The sequence below is a fragment of the Chionomys nivalis genome, chromosome 5, assembly GCF_950005125.1.
Source record: "Chionomys nivalis chromosome 5, mChiNiv1.1, whole genome shotgun sequence".
NCBI lineage: Eukaryota > Metazoa > Chordata > Mammalia > Rodentia > Cricetidae > Chionomys > Chionomys nivalis.
Window position 1 is genome coordinate 106,675,813 of NC_080090.1, and position 6,046 is coordinate 106,681,858.

Here is a 6,046-nt window from a genome sequence, read left to right on the forward strand (position 1 = left end):
ATATAAGCATCCTCCTGAATATTAACCTTCATCAGGCGATGAAAGAAGACAGAGACAGAGACCAACATTGGAGCACTGGACTGAAGTCTCACGATCCAAAGGAGGAGCAGAAGGAGAGTGAGCACGAGCAAGGAACTCAGGACCGCAAGGGGTGCACCCACACACTGAGGCAATGGGGATGTTCTATCGGGAACTCACCAAGGCCAGCTGGCCGGGGACTGAAAAAGCATGGGACAAAACCGGTCTCGCTGAACATAATGGACAATGAGGACTACTGAGAACTGAAGAACAATGGCAATGGGTTCTTGTTCCTATTGCACGTAATGGCTTTGTGGGAGCCCAGGTAGTTTGGATGCTCACCTTAATAGACCTGGATGGAGGTGGGTGGTCCTTGGATCTTTCACAGGGCAGAGAAACCTGCTTGCTCTTTGGGCTGAGGAGGGAGGAAGACTTGATTGGGGGAGGGGGGGAATGGGAGGTGGTGGCGGGGAAGAGGCAGAAATCTTTAATAATTAAATAAATTAATTAATATAAAAAAAAAGAAACCTTGATAATAATTTCAGCACTAGCCTCAACAGGTTACATTCCCACTCGCAGTATACAATGGTCTCCTGATCCCTTTGGCCTTGGGAGCATTTTTTGACTTTGTCTTCTTAACGACTCGAATTGTGATGGAATCTCCCTGCAGTTTTAGTTCACACTGTCCTGATGGCAGGGTTTTCTTTTGCATCTGTTTATTGTGTGTTTGGACTTCATCTATGGAAATTTTTTTCTTCTCTTCTTTAGCTCATTTTTGATTGGGTGATTTGTTTTTTGGCATTTTAAAACGTATTAATGTATTCTAAATACTTGTACTCTTTGTGTAATCTTAGTGATGTTTTGTTATTCAGGTTGTCTTTTGATTGAATTGTTAACTTTCTTGCTCATATATTGAATTTCCACAATCTAATTTTCAATGTTTTTTTCCTGTTAAATATAGATTCATTTTGAAAAATTGCTTGATTATGTCAGTCTCTTGAAGTGTTTCCCGAATGTTCTCCTTTAAGAGCTCTAGTGTTCAGTATTACATTAAGGTTATTGGTCTGTTTAGAATTGAATTTTATATAGGGCAAGAGATAAGAATAGACTTTTCTTTCTTCTCCAAGTACGTGCCTTGTTCTGTAGCACCGTTTGTTCAATTGACTGTCTCTTCATACACACACACACACACACACACACAAAATAATTTATCAAAAGCTATAAATTATATTCAAAATTCTTAAGCTCCTAAAGTATTTTCCAAAACGATGTTTCGGCCATTATCCTCTTATTTAACTTGTTATTGTTCATGTTGTATTTATTTAATTCCTCCATCAGTCACATGACAGCTGTTTCCCCAGCTGGAATACTCTCTCCAGTCCTTCCTGAACATCTAAGCCTGATTTCTGTTTCTAATGTTTTTGTTCTTATGTTCAAAACCCACTTCACCATATCGGTCTCTATTCTACTCTAGCAAACTTTAAGCTCTGCAAGACCTGATCCCCTGTTGCAGTCATTTATTGAACCCAAACTATTTGGGAGTTATAACCTATAACCTTATATTTTTGCTTTTAAAAGAATTTATTTGTTTGTTTGTTTATTCAGTCAGTCAGTAATTTGTTCATATATTTAGTATCCTATCATCCACATGCAGAAGTCTACTTTCAAATCCCAGCATGTGGGTTTCGGGGATTTATTCAGGTAATGAGGCTTGATGGCAAGCACCTTTACCTGATAAGTGATCTATCTGTCCATTATGTTTCTAAGGCTCCTTGAGATATGAATTAACATTTTTAATCATTTGCAACCCTGAAACAGATGATTATTTGTAGAAATTGTATTAAATACACCACGTCAACTTGCTTTTATTTTACATACCAATCCATTTCCAACTTCCTCTCGCCCTCCCATTTCCCTCCACCTATCCTCCCACCTCACCCCCATCTGCTCCTCAGAGAGGGTAAGGCACATTGCTCTGGGGGAAGGCCAAGGCCCTCGCTACTATATTTAGGATGATCAATCCAAAGAGAATGGATTCCCAAAAAGCCAGTACAAGCAGTAGGGATAAATCCTGGTGCACTTCCAGTGGCTTCTCAGTCTACCCTAGCCATGCAATTGTCAATTACATTCAGAGGGATTAAATTTGATCCTATACTTGTTTTTTCCCAGTCTGGCTGGAGTTGGTGAACTCCCATTAGCTGAGGTAGACTGTTTCAGTGGGTGTCCCCATCCTGATCTTGAACTTTTTGCTCATCTTCTCACTCCTCTCACTCTTCCACTGAACTTTGGGAGTTTATCCCTGTGCTCCACTGCAGATCTCTGCCTCTGTTTCCATCAGTTGCTGGTTGAAGTTTTTATGGTGACATTTAAGACATTTATCAAATTGATTACAAGACAAAGCCAGTTCGACACCCTCTCCACTATTGCTTAGGGTCTTAATGGGAGTTATTTCTGAGAATTTTAAGACTCTTATTATTATAAGAATAACATCCTGAAAAAAATGTGCAAAGTTTTATTTACTATTCATTCCCTTATGTTGACAGAGGTTTCTGTCCTGCCCAGTCTCACAGTCATTCAGTCCCAAAGAAATGCACAGAAGTCTATATTAATTATAAACCGATTGGCCTAGTGGCTCAGGCTTCTTATTAACTCTCATAACTTAAATTAGCCCATAGTTCTCGTCTATGTTAGCCATGTGGCTTGGTACCTTTTACAGCAAGGCAGTCATATCTTGCTTCCTCTATGTCTGGATAATGACTCATACTGAATCTTTCTTCTTCCCAGAATTCTCCTGTTTTCATTGCCCCACCTCTACTTCCTGCCTGACTACTGACCAATCAGCATTTTATTAAAAATAATATACAAGTGAAAGGATAAAAGGCCATTGTCCCACAGTACCCGTAAGCTGTGAAAAGTAAATTGTCATTGGTTTTAAGAAATCAAATTTGTGCAGATCAGAAAAAAGATCATGGTTATTTTCTATTGTTATTTATAATGACATAGCTTAGAATCTGACTTTACAATATAAAATGGAGGAATTCTTATCTTGAAAACATACACACTTGACAGTAATTATCATATTCTACTAGGTACTTTCCTAAAATGTTGAGTACTGGAAGTAAAGATCAATAAGCCAACCTTGTGAATTTGAAGAGCTAACTTCATAAATAAGTCCAAATAAAATATGCAGAAGTATTCTTAAAATGCTTACCTATTAGGGGAGATGTTGGGTGTTGGACTAGGAAGAGATGAATAGAAATAATAATATACATTGTATAGAAATATGGAAGTCTCACCAAAAAATATTTTTAAATGTCTTGTGTGTATAATTAATCTACAAGTTTACTCATATAATACTTAATTTTGTAGAAGTACTGAGTTTTTCTTCTATTATAATTGTATTCTTACTAGTATTGCTTAAAAATATATGATTATTGAACTTATAGAACAATATTCTCCCCCAGTTTGGAACTGGAATGTGTACAATTGAATCATTTAACTTTAGCAGTCACTCTTGAGGACAATTGAAAGCAAATACTACTATTGATTAAATTATACTATATCCTCCATATGTATACATGAATTTAAAATACTAGATTACATACAAGAAGCAGAACACGACTGTTCATACTTATTATTGAACACATACTGTGTTAGGAAAAGTATTAAATGCCCATTGTGTTAGAACATGTAAGATGTTAAGGTTGAGTAAATGAGAACAAACAACAATAAAATACAATGCAAATTTCTCCTAGCAGTGCATTAGTTAAGTGCCCCAATAGAGACACAGGCCAATGTAAAAAGAGTGGAATAGAGAGAGGCAGTACACAAGGTAAACAAGATGGGAAGTTCAAAGCATATGGGAAAAATAATGTAGAAAAGGTTATTGAAGGCTCAGAAAATGCCATTGTACAAATGGTGATGCTGCTGTTCCTTTGGGTGCTTGTCAATGAACATGTGCTCTGATTTGTGCATTTAGCAATACTTGGCAATTATCATTAATAAAGAAATATAAGATTGACTATTGAACATTTGACAAATCGATAATCTGACATTATTCTCTTAATGTAAACATTGATTTTGATGTCATTTATTGTATAGAAAAATCATTTTGCCACTTCAAGCAAGACTTTTAGTCCTATGTAGATATTGTATGTGATACACTGACCTCTACAAAAATTGGATATTGAGAATTCAGATGAAATTAAGCTTTCCTCTTTTTTTTTTCTTTCCTCTTCAGAAAGTGTATATGGTAACGTTACGAAAAATGTGAAAGTGATGTTCCTAGAAAAAAATCAGTCTCAGCAATAATCCAACAATCCCCTAAGGACTCTAGAAACTGTAGTGGTAGTGACACTGTTTCTCCTTCCTTGGTCCTCACACTGACAGAATCTCTCTGACAGTATTAAGCCAGTCAGAAGTGTGAACACTTGAGGAGTGATAGTGTCTATACATAGATGTGTTGTTCATTAAATCATAAAATTCACTGCATTATGACTAGTAGAAGCCAGAGGCTGCAACAGAGTTCACTGGGTCCACTCCAGCTTTCAGCTCTCCCGTAATATTTTCTTACATTTTATTTGTCATTATTGTGCTTGTTTCCTCAGTGTGTGTCTGTGTGTGTATGTGTGTGTGTGAACACTTGTGCACGTGCTTGTGAGAGACAGTGCGTGGTGTCACTGCACACATGTGGAGGTCAGGGAACAACGTTCAGAAGTAATTTCGTTATTTCTGTTGAGTGTTCTTGGGATTGGATTTGGATCAGCAGCAGGAGTGCCAAATATTTTTACTTATTGTGCATTTTGCCAATCTCATAAACTCTTTCTAAAGAATACTTTCTTCTCATAGATGAAGGTATTTATGTTAAATACCATGAGTAGAGATTTCTATGAAGATAAAAAGTCAGCAAACATTGTGATGAGACCTACAAGAACAAAGCACATCTTCAAAAATGTCCATGCCACCATATGATTCACATTAGCTGTGATTTCATCACAAATATTCTGTAGATTTCTCTCTCAATAGACATAAAAATGAGAATAAAATAGTCCTTTGCTGCAATATTTTCCTATGTGACAAGTCTAGAATCAACCCAAGAACACATAGAACTATAAACATTTCTATCAGTTTTGTTTCAACCCTCTGAGATTAATTAAGATAAAACTCCCTTGTGAAGTTTCTTGTCAAATTTGTCAAGCCCTTAATCAAGATGTCAGTATTACCCCAATATAAAGATACCCCTTAATAACTTCACATTACTGACCAAATATAACCAAAAGAAAATGTTCTTGTCTTTGAGCTAATAATCTTGGTACATGGGAAAAACTAAGAGAATAGGTTTAAATGCAAGTTTCACACAGTCTTACAGAGTTTAGTTATGTGGCAATATCCAACCCCTAAATTGGTTTTGGTACCAGCAATATATATTAAAAATTGCCAGCAAGAATTCTTTGGTTAAGAGGATACAGTGTTTCACATACTTAAGTGCAGTATTTGAAAATATACTGAAAGCCACAATTAATTAGTTAAGGGTCTTCAAAGGCAAAGGGAAGCAACACAATGAGTCAAAAAGTGTTATTTCACTTAATGAAAATAAAATATTACAGGTAATTCCTACTTTGAAGGAATTTTACACAATTGTGTTTTCTAATATCACAAGCCTGAAGTCATTTTTTTTAAATGTTCAATTTTCTTTAAGTTAACCTTTTTTCCTTGGTCACATTCATCTTCCTCACATGATGTGACCTTTTAAACATTACAGTTCTCATCAGTTGCAAAGTCTTTGATCACAATAAATTAGCAAGAGACCCAGCAAAGGAAAATATTAGGCTTCTAACACCCTGCCACATACTGTGATAAAAGTACAGCAAGTGTATTTTCAAAACCTCATGCTCTCTTCATGACCTTCCATTTTGGTGTCTTCCTTCCCACTCCTCTTAAGTCCCTGAGTACATTTTTTTTTGGGTGGGGGTTGGATTAGTGCTTGTTTCTGGGTTGGTATCTGAGGGTGTCCCAGGCTTAACTTTGA